Raw genomic sequence first — 19,147 nt, 5'->3', positions numbered from 1 at the left:
TTTGGCAATATCAGTGTGGAAAGATTCAAAATGTATTGTAATTTCGACAATCACTTCCAGGCTGCACGGTATAAAAAACAACAAAACATGAGCACGATACTGGAAGCCCTGATGTTGAAGGCACAGTTGAATCCATGAATTATGGAAACAATCTTTAACATTCAATGGCACAGCGAGAGCAGCTCACGCAGGAATCTTCAAAGTCATTCACAAAAGCCAGAGATGGTTGTAATGCTCAGGTAAACACAACCTGCTGTGAACAGCTAAAAGAGAGGGAGGATGATTGATATTTGGGCTGAGAGCTGTTGAAAGTGGCACGGAGGTAATGTGACCTAGCGTATACCTCTGTCTGTGGGGACTTACTGATATTACTGCTGTTTACTGTGAGTCTCACCGGGGGACTGAATCCCCAGGCTGAGTCACCGCTGTGCCCATGTCCTCATTTACACTTGCAAGTAGACGGCTACCTTTGAAACTTAATCTGACAATTTAAAGTTCAAACAGAAATAAAAAAAATCATCTGTCCTCATTCATAACATGAATTTCTTTCCTCCAGGGTATATTATCAAAAAAGTACCCAAAAAGTGGTCCATACAAATTTTTTGTGAACTGAACGTGATTCTCCACTAATAAAACAGTAAATAAGACTTTTTATTTTATTATTATGCACACAAAAATAAACATAGTGTAATCATGTGTAGTCTGATTCACAAATTGATTTGATTCTAAAGAGATGTGTCTTTTATACCCAATTTATATCCAACTATACACTCTAAAAAATGCTGGGTTATTTCAACCCAAAGTTGGGTAAAATATGGACAAACCCAAATGTTGGGTTAAAAATGTACAGTTGAAAGTGAAAATTGAAGTTAGGTTAAAATTTTTAATTACATTTTTAACCCAACATTTGAGTTTGTCCATATTTTACCCAATTTTGGGTTAAAACAACCTAGCATTGTTTAGAGTGTACTCTAAGCATAAAGGTTCCAAAAGGGTATTTTCAAATATATGTATAAATACATACAAAATCCTTAATATACACTCACCTAAAGGATTATTAGGAACACCATACTAATAATGTGTTTGACCCCCTTTCGCCTTCAGACCTGCCTTAATTCTACGTGGCATTGATTCAACAAGGTGCTGAAAGCATTCTTTAGAATGGTTGGCCTATATTGATAGGATAGCATCTTGCAGTTGATGGAGATTTGTGGGATGCACATAAGAAGCTCCCGTTCCACCACATCCCAAAGATGCTCTATTGGATTGAGATCTGGTGACTGTGGGGGCCATTTTAGTACAGTGAACTCATTGTCATGTTCAAGCTTGATTCGAGCTTTGTGACATGGTGCATTATCCTGCTGGAAGTAACATCAGAGGATGGGTATATGGTGGCCATAAAGGAATGGACATGGTCAGAAACAATGCTCAGGTAGTCTGTGGCATTTAAACAATGCCAAAATGGCACTAAGGGGCTAAAATTGTGCCACGAAAACATTCCCCACACCATTACACCACCACCACCAGCCTGCACAGTGGTAACAAGACATGATGGATCCATTTTCTCATTCTGTTTACACCAAATTCTGACTCTACCATCTGAATGTCTCAAAAGAAATCGAGCAGACTAGGCAAAATTTTTCCAGTCTTTAACAGTCCAATTTTGGTGAGCTCTTGCAAATTGTAGCCTCTTTTTCCTATTTGTAGTGGAGATGAGTGGTACCCGGTGGGGTCTTCTGCTGTTGTATCCCATCCGCCGCAAGGTTGTGCGTGTTGTGGCTTCACAAATGCTTTGCTGCATACCTCGGTTGTAACGAGTGGTTATTTCAGTCAAAGTTGCTCTTCTATCAGCTTCAATCAGTCGGCCCATTCTCCTCTGACCTCTAGCATCAACAAGGCTCCCAATTTTCTCCCACAGGACTGCCGCATACTGGATGTTTTTCTCTTTTCACACCATTCTTTGTAAACCCTAGAAATGGTTGTGCATGAAAACCCCAGTAACTGAGCAGATTGTGAAATACTCAGACCGGCCCGTCTGGCACCAACAACCATTCCACGCTCAAAATTGCTTAAATCACCTTTCTTTCCCATTCTAACATTCAGTTTGGAGTTCCGGGGATTGTCTTGACCAGGACCACACCCCTAAATGCATTGAAGTAACTGCCATGTGATTGGTTGATTTGATAATTTCATTAATGAGAAATTGAACAGGTGTTCCTAATAATCCTTTAGGTGAGTGTATACTTTTACAGTATAATTTAGAAGTTTAGAAATTTAGAGAAAATAGACAGGATAAACCTTAAGGAACTCACTGTGAGATTCATCAACTTTAGGTGATGTAAAATCGCCAGTGTATCAAACCTGAATATCCACAAACTAAAATGAGAACTGAAAGCTATTTCACAGAATAGGCTTTATTGCAAATGAGCAACGCATTCTCATCTTAGGGCGTCATCTAACTGACACTTTTGACCAATGCGTCTAAATCCGACGCACATGGCAACCTTTAGCGTCAGTTAGATGACGCAGGTAGGTTTAGGTCTGGGATAGGGTTATGGTTAGACCACTAGGAGTCGCGTCTCATATTGACGCTAAAGGGTGCCATGTGCGTTGGATGTTGACGCATGGTCAAAAGCGTCAGTTAGATGGATGAGAACGGGCTGAAATGAGGTACCCAATAAGCTACATAAAAAAGTTATAAATCTTTTGAATTTGATGGTTTAGGCTCTGTTTTCACAGTAGGTTTGACACATTTCTCCAAATGAATGTAGCATGCTCTCAAAACAATTAACACAGCAATCTAAAACACTCTGATGTTGTTGGCAAAACAGTTCAATATTCTATGTTAATTTGATAACAAATGAAGCTTGTAGACACACAAATACATGCTTTTATTTGCACTTGGAAATGCGGAAATGCAGCTTTTGAAATTGCGTCTACATCCGACGCACATGGCACACTTTAGTGTCAATATGAAACGCAGATATATATGGGCCAGAAGGCACCTCCTAGTGGTCTAACCCTAACCTAAACCTACCATAACCGAAGCGTGTTTTATTGACGCTAAAGGGTGCCATGTGAGTCGGATTTACAGTAGACGCAATTTCAAAAGCGTCAACGGTAACACTTTAGAATACGGTTCCTTCGTTAATGAATAACTACACAAGAACTAATGAGTAACACAATATTAACAATCTAGTAACTATTATTAACTAACAAGAAACTCTGATTAACGAACTAGTAAGTAATAGCGCACAGACGAAAGTGGTAGTTCACTATTAAGTAATCAATAACTACTATTTTTTTAATACTTCCCAGAGAACATACTGAAAAAGTTTATTAACAATCTAGTAACTACTATTAACTAAAATAAATTCTTATTAACAAATTAGTAAGTAATAGCTCACAAGATGAAAGTGGTACTATACTTCTGTGGGAATTACTAATTATTTGGATCCGTATTATAAAGTGAAGATCATTGGAACTAACTAGTAATTACTCAAGTGTTACTACATGATCTAGTCATGATTTGTGCAAACGTTTGAGATTTTTGGTGAACTTTAGTATACTTTTAGAAAATGTCTTTAGTAACACTTGAGTAATTACTAGTTAGTTCCAATGATCTTCACTTTATAATACGAATCCAAATAATTAGTAATTCCCACAGAAGTATCTAGTAACACTTTCATCTGTGAGCTATTACTTTCTAATTCGTTAATAAGAGTTTCTTTTAGTTAATAGTAGTTACTAGATTGTTAATAAACTTTTTCAGTAGTTCTCTGGGAAGTATTGAAAAAATAGTAGTTATTGATTACTTAATAGTGAACTACCACTTTCGTCTGTGCGCTATTACTTACTAGTTCGTTAATCAGAGTTTCTTGTTAGTTAATAATAGTTACTAGATTGTTAATATTGTGTTACTCATTATTTCTTGTGTAGTTATTCATTAACGAAGGAACCGTATTCTAAAGTGTTACCGCGTCAACGATGTGACGCCCTGGGATGAGAATGTGTTGGTTAATCTGTGTCTTAATAAACTCAAGAGTTGGGGTATGTTGTTGTATTTTGTTACGGTTATAGGAGCAGCATGCCTTAAGCTGTTTCTTAAAGTCTGTAATGCTCACAACAGATCAGCTGAAGGCTGGAAGCTCTTTCACCGCAGAGGAACAGAGAAAGTGAAGGTTCTCGTTTGTACCTCATTATGATAGAAAACCTGAGAAAAGGAGGGAACACAGACCTGTAGCATTGCTTGTCAAAACATCCTGTCAAAACTGTCACGTATTACAAATTCATGACCAATTGAGAATCACTATGTAAACCCTAATGTTGACATTCATAAAACAATTCAGTGGTCCTAATTAAACATATTTTGGATTTTCTCAATATCAGAAAATCAGCTAACATGAGTGGCAGAATGCATTTGTCTTAACACTTCAAATCTGTGAAGGATATGGCCATATGTTAAGCCAATTAACACAACATTAAATTAGGCTTGACGGCAAAAACAACAAATAGGACGTGTGATAATGAAGGGTCTGTGAGATAATTACTTCCCCTCAATTAGTCATGATCATGACCTAATTTTCGATCACAGGCAGAGAGAAGCTGCGAGCACATTTTCTCAACTCAATTTAACACTTGCATGCACCACAGGGGACAACCCTGCAAGATAAAATAAACTGGCAGCATTTCTGAATATATAAAGAGAGAAAGAGAATAAGTGAGGTGTTTCCATATTGGTCTAATTCATGCATCAATCAATTAAGATGCTGATGGGTTATAATGGTTGGTAACCTTGAAGGGGTGTGCATAAGACTGACATGACTCCTTCATAGAAGCACGTAACATCTGGTAGGTGATGCTTGCTCACTCTCATGGGCTATCACGGGAAGAGGCAGCCCAATCAGGAGTTGTAAATATCAAACATGTTTGATATTTACGATTTGGGATCGTGTGGGCTCTGATGTGATCAGGCTACGCTATCTCACGACCAATTCGTACTAGTGATTAAAAAGTGGCTAATTCGTACTAATTCATACGACCTCACTTGTACGAATTCGTAGGATTTGTCCAAACCCACGTGATGGGTAGGTTTAGGGGCGGGGTCAGGGGTAGGTCATTCGTATGAATTCATACGAATAGGGGATTATCACGCTGATACGTAGGACTTCCGGATTCAGTGATCTTTGTGCACTGCCACTTCCGTTGAATCACCGCTGGCGAACTGATGACGGACTAGCCTTCGTCTCGGCCATTGTTGAACTGCGTCAGAAGTGGACATGCACAAAGTTGACAAATCCCGCCCATGAAACCCGGAAGCGTGATAATCCCTTATTGGCCAATTCGTAAAATATATACGATTTAGCAAAAACGTACTAATTCGTACGAGTGAGGTTGTACGAATTGTTGCGAATTAGCCACCTCGTACGAATTCTCGTGAGATCGGGTTGGATCAGGATCAGTAAAATAATCAAATAATCATAATGACAGGACACAATTTTTGGACAAAAAGTAATTTGCGACATGGATGCTCTGGATCGGCGTATACGACAGCGTGTTCCAGGTCCTGCCAATATCCAGCAATTTCGCACAGCCAATGAAGAGGAGTGGACCAACATCCCACAGGCCACAAACAACAATTCATTATTCACCCCTTATATGTAATCTACATATGAATTAGAGCCCTACTGATAAAGGATTTTGAACGCCAATACCTATACAAATATATTTGTTGGTTTTAAAATCCGATATTCCGATATATCGGTCGATATATATATATATACACATTTTTTTTTTCAGAAACGCACAACAGAACAGATTTCCCTAACATTATGAGTTTTAACTAAAATAATATGATAATACATTTTAAAAATAAACTTGATCCTTTTATTGTCACAACAGAACAGAGGAACATAAAAAATATATTAAAGTTCTGATAAATGAAATAATAATTAGTCCCTACATTGCCTTATAAGCTACCTGCAACCAGGATCAGTAGGTTGCAGGATGTGTGGCGCATTATACACAAGTGTTGTCAACAGGGAGGGTGTAGAGTGCCCTCTGGTGGACAAACTACACAACTCCAACACTCATGACATAGTTGAAGCGTGTTTCATCCATTTTTACTTTATTTTTTGAAATATTTATTTTTTTGGCCACTATAACTGCCGATACCGATAGTTTGGAAAATGCCTAATATCGGCCTGCCGATCAATCGGTCTGCCTCTAATATGAATTATATTAATACCATGACATCATATATTCCAACATGCCAAATTAATTTGTCATTTGTTTGTTATTGGAAAATTTTTGTCTGATTCGTTTGTTTTTGTTTTCCAAAATAACACCATCGACCCAGTGCATCTTTATCCGTGTATCAGTCGCTGCTGGCTCAGGTCTGAAAGCCATTGCATTACTGTTTGAAATGTTAATCGTTGCATAATGTGTGAAACTGCTCAGCATGCAATAAGCAGTTCGCCACATCTCAAGCATGTCATGTCTTTGCAGTAACTAAGCAAAAAATAGCATGATCTGCAGCCTGACAATGTGCGTTTTTTGTGGCAATGGTGTATTTTTGAAGCACTAGGCTGCAGTCTGTTGGCCACTGTTGTTGTGTTTGTTGGTCACTCTCAAAGGTCTGATGCTGTGTTAATGAGCCCCTTTGGGTGCAGTGTCAGATGCTTTCTTTACTGACCTTATCCACTGGCCATCAGACGATGCTACATTGTGTTTGTTCAATTAGGGGAACTTCTCTGTATGATTTTAAAGAAAAAGGGAAAAAAAAATCTTTAAAATGCTTACAGTTTGAAAGGAGATATCAAATAGCTTGTGTGTTTTTAATTACTTAATCCTCTTTTTTGTTGGTTGAAATTTGATATTATAATTTGTGTTTGGGCCTTTCCCTATATGTACCTTATTTGTAACTTGAACGAAAGCAATTTTCTTTGATTATGCGAGACCACTATAGGTAAATAACTAGAATAACAAAGTGCAGTAAACTGTAAAACTATTTGTGTTACAAACCAGTGGTTTTATAATTATGAAAATAAAATAAAATGGTAAAAAATAAATAAAAAAAAATACCAGTTTGAAATATCAAGCAGCAAAACAAGCTTTAAAAAATAACTTGAGGTGGATGAAACCAGAAGCCAGACATACTCAATTTACTGTGCACTCTATTTTAAAAATAAATAAAATAATAAATATAATATAATAAATTGTAAAATATTATCTGGGTCTTGCTTTATTAGTTGTCAGTTAGTCAGTCAGTGGTAATCAGTTTATTTTATATGTTGATATCATGTCATACAGTGTTCTATTTTTTTTTTTACTTTTTCTCCCAAAAGTGAGAAATTTCTTCACCATCCTTACCAACAGCCCTTGATACATGAACAGTCAAATAAGTAGTACAGTCAAATAAGTACCCTTGACTGAAGAATCATCGATATATGTCTGCTTTATGAGAAAATGTTTAACAGTAGCCGCATTAGGCTTTTCAGCAAAACTATTTCATCAAAGATTATATATTCTTTTAATATGGAAATTGGACCCTTCAAAGGCACAACAGAACTACAACTATTATGAGCTTTATGGTAATGTAAGTATTTCAGAAGTAGCTTGTCACAAGGAATTTATTAAATTTTAATAAGATTACATAATGTCAAATATCTGAGTATTTTTTGAAGGTCAATTACACTTTATTTAGATAATGGTAATAAAGCTGATGAGTAACTTCACGTCAAGCACCCTTTCATTTCATATATGAAATGAAAGGGTGCTTGACGTGAAGTTACTCGTGTACATTTATATATATATATATATATATATATATATATATATATATATATGCAGTCATATAGAGTCAAGATCTAAATGAAACTTCCAAGCTTCTAATTTTCCATTGATGTTGATTAATTGCTCATTGGTTAATCAAATTAATCACTGGATTAATCAAAACTGATATTATGAACTTGTTTAACTTTTCTTTCCATGGAACACAAAATGAGATGCACATTCACATTGCTCTGTTCAATACAGTGAAAGGTTACAGCAACTAATGTAAGAGTTGAAACAGACCAGTGGTTCCGAAAAAAAACTGGGATGCGCAAGGTGACAGAGGGGGTCCAAACTTACAGCATCCACAGAAGAAGTGTGCCTTAGCATACCACAGACACATTTTTTTTCTGAATAACCACACGATTGCAAATATGACATTGATTTTATGCAACAGTTCATCAAACTAAAAGGTAGTATTAATGTACATTTTAAATTACTTTAAGACAGTATTATTGTTTGCTCTGTCTATTTTGCAATGAAATAATAGTTCCCACAAAAGCCACAGCAGAACTCTTGTATGTCTATAAAGTAACACATTTCATTACTGAGCAAATCTACAGCTTTGAATGAATCAGGAGATTCAATGACTCATTTATACTAAATACAAAACTGGTTATTTCTTTACTGAATGAATGACTGACTTGATGACCCAATCATTAAGACAGTGACTTGTCGGTTCATATTTCTCTATTGAATTTTTTTTTTATTTAAAACATTATTTATGCTGCCATGCCACTTCTGAGATGGATTAATGTGTAAATACATCTAGATGCAGCTTGTGCTGCAACAAATATGCCTTTTGTTGTCAATGATAATTTAAATGATTGATTTAGTTTTATTTATTGATTTATTCGTTATATAAATATTTACACTGAACAAAATTATAAACGCATCACTTTTGTTTTTGCCCCCATTTTTCATGAGCTGACTTTTTCTCAAGACTTTTTCTATGTACACAAAAGGCCTATTTCTCTCAAATATTGTTCACAAATCTGTCTAAATCTGTGTTAGTGAGCACTTCTCCTTTGCCAAGATCATCCATCCACCTCAGAGGTGTGGCATATCAAGATGCTGATTAGACAGCATGATTATTGATTATTGCCTTAGGCTGGCCACAATAAAAGGCCACTCTAAAATGTGCAGTTTTATCACACAGCACAATGCCACAGATGTCGCTAGTCACAGATCACAAGTTTTGAGGGAGCGTGCAATTGGCATACTGACATCAGGAATGTCCACCTGATGTCAGTATGCCAATTGAAACCACCAGAGCTGTTGCCTGTTAACTGAATGTTCATTTCTCTACCATAAGCCATCTCCAAAGGCGTTTCAGAGAATTTGGCAGTACATCCAACCGGCCTCACAACAGCAGACCATGTGTAACCACACCAGCCCAGGACCTCCACATCCAGCATCTTCACCTCCAAGATCGTCTGAGACCAGGGCCGTTTGGGGGCCCCAAGTAAAATGAAGATGAAGGATGTCATATTTGCATAAACTGTCACTACCGTATATCCCGCCACTAGCACATTAAGATAAGCTATGAAAAAATCATGTTCCTCTGCCTCTTTCTGGTTAAATAATGTTTATAGATACCTTACCCAGGTTACAAAGTATTTATTACAGATTTTGCCCATCCAACTCTTTTTGCAAAACTTTGGTCATTGTGTCAAAACTCTACACACAAGCAAATGAGACACTGGGAAATAAACTATGAATAAATTCACATCTATATCAAATTGAAACTCTGCAATCAAAACCTAACAATCCTTCGACAAAATGTCACTCTGATGACAAAATGATACCCACTTGCATCATCTGAATACACTTTCAGATCAGCTAAAACACAATAGTCTACTTTATATATAACACTGCATTGTTTTCACTGTTTTTATCCAGTTCCACGGTATACAAATTCATTGCCTTCTTCTCGTCTCGTGTTATTGTTGTTGTATGAAAGCACATGTGTGGTGGGCGCGAGTGAGTGAGTGAGTGAGTGTTTGAGTGTCATTCCTTGATCCGCTCCAGCTGATCATCATCTCATCACCAGCTGCAGCCGATCTCAATTCACTATATATGCTCACCGCTGAGTCATGAAAGAGGCCGCTAGGGTGCTGGCCGACCTCCGTCAAGGTGAGAGGTCGGTCCCGGATTTTTCGATCGAGTTCCGAACCCTGGCGGCCGAATGTCAGGGGAACTGACCGTGTCCAGGGGGAGATCTATGCCCTGGATCTATTATTGAACTGGCTCTACGGGTGGATGCTCGGCTGGCTAGGGTCGGGAGTAGAGCTGTATCCACCCGTTTTACTGGAGGAGTCGAGGAACAACGGTCCAGCGGCAGGGACGCGGTCAGCCTAGTCTTCGATCGCGAACCCATCCAGGTGGGTCGAGCTCAGCTTTCTCGGGAGGAGAAGGAAAGTTGGAGATCCCAGGGCCTTTGCCTATACTGTGGAGGCACGGGACATTACGCTTACAACTAGGGTGACCACCTGCTAATAAGCCCAAGGGGGGACAAGGGGTATGTTTCTGAGGGACAATGTGGGACACTGCTTGGCGCGGCGGTGCCCCCACCCCACGGGCAGACTCTGATAGTGGTTTACCCATATCTAGAATTGTTACTATTGCCTTACTGTTTGTACATGAATAATTGTTAAAAAAAAAACATACCTTAGCACATACATTAATAATGCCCTATTCCCTAAACATGTGTTGCTGATATATGCTCATGAATAGGCCAACCAATGTGTATTTTTTTCTAAATAAAATGAATATTTTGAACATTCAATTTATTGACAGATGCACTTCCACTTACGATTTACTTTAGCAATTAATTTTTTTTTATTTTTCATTACAATTAATTCACTTTAAATAAAAAAAATATATAAAATTATATGATTAACAGGAATTATAGTTGCTCAACACCACAGGAACAGTTTTTAAAAAATTCGAAAAAAAAAGTCTAAACTCACAACTCCAGAGGTTCACGGAACGACAAGGTGTGCTGTCATGACAACAATGAAAAAGTTGACATCAACCTAGTCAGCAGGTCACGTGGGAGTGGCAACCAGTCTTGGGGAAGTTCTCACTTTCTGAACTAGTTCAAAGTTCAGTTCACACATTTTAAAATGAACTAGTTCAGTTCAAAGTTTGCACAGAAATGTAAGATTTTTCCCATCTTCACCGACCTCGTTATAAAATCCGTTTAAATGATCATACGACGCCTTTGTCGACGGCAGCCGCGGTGCGACACTGGTGGCTTGTGTTGCCAGATTGGGTGTTTTTTTCTCGCTACATATTAAGCCCTGTTCACGGTGAGTTTTAGCCGGGTTTCCGCCTGGAAGGCTCTATAGAAATCTGGCACCCCATTGAACGAAGTTAAACTGAGAGAGCGTGCGTTCACAGACACCAGAATAAACGAGTTCACACGTTCATCAGGACAGGCAGTAAAACAATGCGTTCAGTTCAACCAAAATATGAACGAGTTCATGAATGTGAACGTGTTCAGGCACAACGTTTAGCTGCCTGGGTCTCGAGGATATCTAGACTGACCGACTTTTTTTTTTTTTTTTGAGCAAGCATTGATTATGCGCGACACGGTCTCAATTTGCGGGACGCATGAATTGGGCTTCAAACGCTGTGCGTGCACGCGCTACGCGGAACGGGTGGTCACCCTACTTACAACTGCCAGGTAAAAGGCCAAGCCCGATAGTAAGCATGAGGCTACTATCGGGTGGGATCTCCGCCAAGAAGACCTCATCCACATCGACTCTCCTTCCGGTGAGACTGAGATGGTCAGCTCACCAGCACGATTGTCAAGCACTTTTGGATTCCGGGGCTGAAGGTAACTTTATGGACAGCACTTCTGCACACAGATTTCAGATTCCCCTCAAACCACTCACACAAAGGATTAATGTACATGCACTCAACGGTCAAGAACTCCCCACTATCTCATTTTACAGAAGACATCATCCTCATCACTTCAGGCAATCACTCTGAGACAATTAATTTTTACATTCTGGATTCACCCCTGGCAACCATTGTTCTGGGACATCCCTGGCCCATCCGTCACAACCCCCGAGTGGACTGGCAAAACAAAGCTATACTGGAGTGGAGCAAGGATTGTCATAAGTCTTGTCTTGTATCTGCTTGTCCGTCTGTACCTGTTTGTGTGTTCAAGGAGGAGGTAGGGGATTTGTCTAACGTGCCCGAGGAGTACCACGATCTGAAGGAAGTGTTCAGTAAGTCTTGTGCTGCTTCTCTTCCTCCTCATCGTCCCTATGACTGTACCATGGATTTAATGCCAGGTAAGTCTGCGCCTAAAGGCAAGTTATACTCACTTTCTGTTCCTGAAAGGGAGGCTATGGAGAAATATATTTCTGATTCTCTGGCAACCAAGTTGATTCATCTTTCCTCTTCTCCAGCGGGGGCGGGGTTCTTTTTCATGGGGAAGAAGGACGGATCTCTGCGACCTTGTATTGCGACCTTTTGTTTTGGCTTGCTCGGTTTGTGCCAATGGTAAGATTTCCAATCGACCCCCAGATGGGCTCCTTGAACCGCTGCCAGTCCCTTCGAGACCCTGGTCCCATATCGCTCTCGATTTTATTACCGCCCTCCCACCCTCCCAGGGTAATACAGTCGTTTTGACTGTGGTGGACCGGTTCTCGAAGCCGGCTCATTTCATTCCTTTACCCAAATTACCCTCAGCTATGGAGACAGCGTTGACAGTCATTGACCACGTCTTTCGTTTACATGGCCTCCCGATGGACGTGGTCTCTGACAGAGGACCCCAGTTTGTGTCCAAATTTTGGCAAGCATTTTGTAAATTACTGGGGGCGACTGTTAGTTTATCCTCAGGGTTTCATCCCCAGAGCAATGGTCAAACCGAGAGAGCCAACCAAGATCTGGAAAGGGTGTTGCGATGTTTAGTCTCCAAGAATCCTTCCTCATGGAGCCAGCAGCTTTCCATGATGGAGTACGCCCACAACACGTTACCAGTGTCTTCCACGGGCCTATCTCCGTTCAAGTGTAGTTTAGGTTTCCAGCCACCTATTTTTCCCAGTCTGGAATCCGAAGTCGTGGTGCCCTCCGCACACGCCTTAATCCAGAGGTGTCACCACACTTGGACTAGAGCCCGTGAGACTTTACTCCAAGTGGGGGCGCGCACCAAGGCGAGGGCCGATCGCCACCGGTCTAAGCCTCCCAGATTAGTCGTCAGTCAAAAAGTGTGGCTTTCTGCTAAAAACATTCCTCTCCGTTCCATCTCTAATAAGCTTGCTCCCAAATTTATTGGCCCATTCACTGTCACCAAATCCATTAGTCCGGTGGCAGTCCGCCTTAGTTTACCTCCAGCGTACAGGAGCAGGGCCGTATTAAGAGCTCACTGGGCCCCGGGGCTATGAGTTACTGCAGGGCCCCCCCACCACTTTAGGTCACCAACTACATGAGCTAAATGTTATATTATTATACGAGTCATATATGATATTATTATTTATCCATTTATGATATACAGTACTTCACAGTTAAGTTATGTTACTTTTAACACAATTTTTTTATCATATCAAAATGTATTGACTAAAATTTCATAATTATTGTGACCAATTTCAAGATCACCAAAAAATAATAGTAGCTTAAGAAAATAATCTCAAGCTTACTGATGACAAGAGTCACAAATTAAAATAGAACAAAGGCACAATAAATCGACCTATGAAAAACTTAAAGCACTGAATAATATTATATTATATTATATAAAGTAATCAAATATACAATACATGGTTTTCACTATAAATTCAACATTCATTCTTGTTAATTTTGCAAAAGTAATTCAGTCAAATGCAGTAAATTACTTTCTTTCTGATGTTTGATTAACATTATTGACACACATGGCGACAGCCGCTTTATTAGCAGCGTCTGTCACTTTGAGACCTCAGAGTCGGATTCAAGTGCGCTGTGCAAAACCGTCTCAAGTTCACCACAGTCTATGGTTCACCTTGGTCTCAAAACCAGCATTTACAAAATGAATTCTCCCGCTGCTCACTGTGCCTGAGCAGTTTGAAATAATTTGTATCCAAACCACAACGTTTAAAAACGCGTTTAAATGATAAACTTACATCATGATGGCGCAGCAAAATTTAAATATTTCTACCGGATATATTATCACCAGTCCTTTAGGCGAATATAGAGTTTAATCAAACACAAAAAGCAAAATTATACATCCATCAAGTTAATATTCAAACTTACCGGAAGTTTGTGGGGTCGATGATGACGCTGTGTTTTAAGAATAGACTAGATTAGAATGAAGAGAAGAGTAAAGGCGATTTATTGGTTGATGTATAGCCTATTCTAATAAGGCGCAGGCAGCAATCATCCATAGGCCTACGTGCAGCAGCAGGTCGGTCGTTCACAAGTTAAATATAGAATAAATATATTTGTCATATCAAATTAAAACCTGACGTTTCAATTTACCATGCCCTGCTCAGAGCCGTTGGCCCTGCATGCCTACGGGGGTTTGAATGACAGGTGGCCTGGCCAATCATAACGCCGAATACGCAACTTTGTCCGACAACAAAGCTGTCAGTCGGTGGACATGAACTTGAAAACGGTAATGTTTAAATTACTTAAATGACAATATTTGAAAGTTGAGACTTTGTTTCATATCAACAGTAAGCTGCTCTGAACTCTCTCTCATAATCACTCGGTGTAACTTTAGTCTTTGCCCCGCGAAGTATTTTTCACTGCGTGAGTGCATAAGAACATGATGTGCGTGACTCGTGAGAGCCGCCTGACTCGTGGCCCGTCACATAGTACCTAAAAAAGGCGGGTCTTTGCGAACGTCTCTATTAATGATAATGATTTCATGATAATGCATGGAATATAAGGCAAAGTGCAACTAAATAACAGGGATAATTTGTGGGGGACGTTGCGTGGTAAGGCTTTGGTAATCAGATGGCTTGCAGTATCTGCTCCACAGCCAATCACGGGCCCCCTCCTTGCTTGGGCCCCGGGGCTTAAGCCCCACCTAGCCCTATGGTTAATGCGGCCGTGTACAGGAGGGTTCACCCCGTTTTTCACATCTCCAAAATTAAACCTGTGTTTCGTTCCCACATTAATCCGCCAGTCCAGTGGGATTCCACGCTGACCATCAACGTCCCTGTGTCACCTCCACGCCCATGTCTATACCTGCTTATACCTGCTAGTTTATATAGCAGCTGCTTATACCAATTATACCAATAATTATACCTGCTATTGCTTCCTGTTATCTGTTGAGTCGTGACACAGGGCAAAAATTCAAAATCATTACATTACAGTAGTATATTTTACAGTACAGTAAATTTAGTTAAATAAAAAATAAAACAAACAATACTGTACTGTAAACACAGAAAAACACAATTGTGCGCAAGTGGGTTTATGGACCAGCCGTCTGTTATGGTCTGACCACAGGATCTCATCAACATCACAAGCAATGTCTTCTCTTGCTAAGCATCGGCAAAAATATCCCATTGTGTGCCGAATCCATCCCTGTATTGACCTCACCTCAATGTTTTCGCATGTGCCATCAAAATTCCTCTATAGGATTTAGAAATGGCGGGTAAGGGGGCAAGTACACAACTTCAAATTGATCATGGTTGGTGAACCAGTCCTGAACCAGAGCAGCCCGATGGAAACTAACATTATCTCAGACAACAACAAACCTGGGCTACTGCATCTAGAAGTGTAATTATGTGTTGCACATTATAGGGATCCTGTTTGGCATGATGGTGCAGTAGCCCTCTAAGACTAATGGCAGGACACAATGTGAGATTTCCCTCACGCTGCCCCTGCCCTTTGAGTTTGTGTCCTTCCAAAGACACAAACTCAAATTTCCTTTGATTCCTCTTTAAAATGGCATACATCAAGACCTTTGAACTCCTTCATCAAATGAATCCTTTCATCCACAGTTTTCAGCATCAAACTTGAAAGTCTTTCCAATAACATTCAAATGTAACTCAGCACATTGTTTCAGCAAGCACATACCTCTTTGAGAAGTGTCCTTTGTTCTCTGCTTCCAATGCCACGCGGTCTTCAAACGTGTGGTCTTCAAGTTTATGGATAATCCTCCTTTTCTCAAACATATTCCATTTTCACAGCAAGTCTTTTGACATTTTGTAGGGGTGAAAACAAGTTTCTTGTCCACTGTGGGAAATGCTGATGCTTTATTTCTGACGCGTGCAAAGTACCATGAATAGATCCAGAGAGGCGTGTTGATGTTCAAAACAAATAACTAAAGTTTATTAAATCGAAAATAAATTTGCATTGCAACATAAAACAAAACAAACAACTTTTTGGCCGCTTGCAGGTTTGTTGCACCATGCCACTCTAGCTCCATGTGCATGGTCAAAAGACTGTGTGCTCTTGCACCAGCGCCCCCCTCCTGTCAGGGGTGGCCTATCCTTTAAACAACTTTCCCCCTCTCACCTATAGAGGGCACACACTCAGAGAAATAAACACAATTAACAATACACAACAAACTGATATTTATATGAACAAATTTATAAAAATTAAATAAGGTGGTACGTATGGCTCCTCGTTCCAGTTTGCAGACATTTGTTTGTCCTTTCTTTGTTGATGACAAAATCAAACTTTCTTCTAAGAGCAACAGAGTCGAGCGATGGCATGAGCGTCATCACCATGACACACCCCTTACGGCATTGGTCCTGGCTTTTGTTCACACAGCGCGCGTTCCGGGACTGATTCCGGCAATGTTACTATGTCCCCAACCCGGCATCGATGCCGGTATCCATCTCGGGTCATGTTTCCCCAGGCAATTTCCTGAGTTCAACGCACTGTGTGAAAGGGGCTTATGTGGTACTGATCCAGTGGTACATATTCACATGTTACTGGACTGCACCCATTCTGTATTATAAATGTAAAGGACTGAAACACTTACCTGCACATATTCATGTCGAAGTTCTTTGACCCTGACACTATACCCTGACCCTGTAGCTGGTGGAGACGGATTGCATTGTTTCCTTTGACTAGGTTCACTATGGCAAGTTCCTGCTGTTGGGTGAGCAGGCATTGGCGTCCTCCCCCAGTAGCTCTTCTAGCCATTCTGTAGAATAATGCAACCCCAAATTGTTCTAATTTGCTTCTTTTTTTACAGTAGCGTGAATACTACATATAGCCTGAGTAGAGTAGAGATTTGTAGACATTTTCCCGTCGGAATGTCCTTATTATGGATTAAACTGTGAAACGGCATAGATTAGGGTGGACACTCTGCCCAGCTTCCTTCATAGTCAGGCCATGGCTTACAGTAAGACATCATCCACCAAAGTTGCTCATCTGAAATAATGGTGCTTGCGTGTCCTCTTCAACCACGTCCTCCTCTCTCTCTGTCTTCCTCTGACCTAGCTCTCCCTGCCTCCATGCTTGCAAAGTTCTCAAAATGGCCTATGTAACTGAGGCATTTTTGTAGCTGGCTGATTGTTGTTTTGTAAGTAAGTATTTTCAGGTGTGTATTTTGAATAGATGTGTTTTCCCAGTGGTACCTTGAGATTTCATTTTTGAACTAAGTGTCTTATGTGTGAAATAGTGTGTCTAGGAGCAAGTGTGTGGTAGAAAGTAGCCAGTCTGTTACAGAATTGCAACTATAAAGAGCAAAGCAGCACTTTTGTTTAAGGTATATGGTTACACTTTGTTTAAAGGGTTAGTTCACCCAAAAATGAAAATTAAGTCATTAAATACTCACCCCCATGCTGTTCCAACCCCGTAAGACCTTCGTTCATCTTCGGAACACAAATAAAGATATTTTTGATTGAATCTGAGAGCTAGATCAGTCCTACATAGACTGCCTAAGGGACTGGCTCTTGACGGCCCATAAAGTCATTAAAGAAAAGGTTTAAATATTCCATGTGCCTACAGCGGCTCAATTATAAGTTTATCAAGCGACGAGACTACTTTTTGTGCGAAAAAAACATAAATAACGACTTTATTCCACTATTCCATTACTTCCTTATGGGCGCATGCGCGAGAACTGAGACGAGGACGTTCTCATTCGTCTACTTCTTGCTACCGGCTGCTCACCGCTTAGGAGTTTTACCGCCACCTACCGTATAAACTATTTACAGAATGGCTAGAAGAGCTACTGGGGGAGGACGCCAATGCCTGTTTATTCCAGTGACGGATTTTCTGAACTCGTTGAATTGAGTCCTAGGGCTGACTTAAAAGAGATAAGGAGAAACTTTTGCATACTGAGAGGACGGAAAGCTATCCATAAACAACAACAGAGAATGTTGTTTCTGTGCAAAGATTGTTTTTCTCTATAAATCAGTTATTCCCAGAATGGCAGATCTTCTCTAGCTCAACTCAGACTACTCATATCTCCCATTCCACAGAACAGACATGGACTGTTTCGGGCCATTCCAAGTTAACATTGGCAGATGCAAGGCTTGCAGAATGTATACTAAAAGTGCGAGACTTGGGTTGGACTTGTCAAATTGCTGTGGACAAAGCTTTGACAATGCAAGCAATATGTCCGGTAAATAAAACCGATTTAAAGCACACCTGAAAATACAATCTTTTACTTCACTACAGGCCCTGTGCTGGTACAAAATACAATGCAAATAGAGAAGCACTTGAAAAAATTGCAGAAAACTGAAATGAGAAAGCAGATGCTAGACGGGATGCCTCCACACTCGTTGGTAAGCTGAATAAGATGGACACAGTGATTATGACTACATTTTGGGACAGGGTGCGAAGCAGATTTAAGGCAACAAGCATTCATCTGCAACAAAGCGACATGTACTCAGCAACTGCTATTGACCTGTTGCAGTCATTGACACTTTTATGTTGGCACACTTTGAGAGCAGTTTTCTGAGGTGGAAGAATCCACTCATGCTATCAGTGTTACTTCTTATCAATTTGACATTTCCCACAAATGAAAGAGAAAGCAATTTGTGGATGAGTCCTCTGATGAAGATGAAGTAACATTTAACTGATGGGAGTCAGAGATTTAAGGTCGAGGCATAATATGTCCTTTTTTGGACAGACTCAGGTCATGCATCCAAATGGATTGATGCATACAAAGAGGTCTAAGATCTTTTTGGTGTTCTCTGCTACAAGGAATGTGCAGAAAGAAACCTCCTAGACAGGTTTTCAGGCCGGCCCGCACACTTGACCATACTCAGCTGGCTTTGCCTCTGCTGTGGGCTCTGGGTCCTTGGCGGGGATAGGCACTTGCTCTGGGTCCAAGGCAGGCGTGAGGATAGGCTGGATGGGCTCTGGTTCTGGGTCTGTGTTATATTTTACATGTCTGCTAAATCTAGAGGGCCATAAT

General features: G+C 40.1%; 1 long non-coding RNA gene across 1 annotated transcript in view; it reads right to left on the bottom strand.

Annotated features, from left to right (window-relative positions):
• LOC148969585 (uncharacterized) overlaps positions 1-16,198 on the bottom strand; it is a 104,035-nt gene extending 87,837 nt beyond the window's left edge. The window contains exon 1 of the long non-coding RNA XR_016149336.1: positions 15,847-16,198. This is a non-coding gene — a long non-coding RNA (uncharacterized LOC148969585). The remainder of the gene's footprint in view (positions 1-15,846) is intronic.
• Between the last annotated feature and the right edge of the window lie 2,949 nt (positions 16,199-19,147).

This window comes from Pimephales promelas, chromosome 22 (genome assembly GCF_988280905.1).
Source record: "Pimephales promelas chromosome 22, fPimPro1.hap1.1, whole genome shotgun sequence".
In the NCBI taxonomy this organism is placed as follows: domain Eukaryota; kingdom Metazoa; phylum Chordata; class Actinopteri; order Cypriniformes; family Leuciscidae; genus Pimephales; species Pimephales promelas.
Note: the sequence above shows the minus strand (reverse complement) of the source record. Positions and strands in the feature narration are given on the sequence as shown.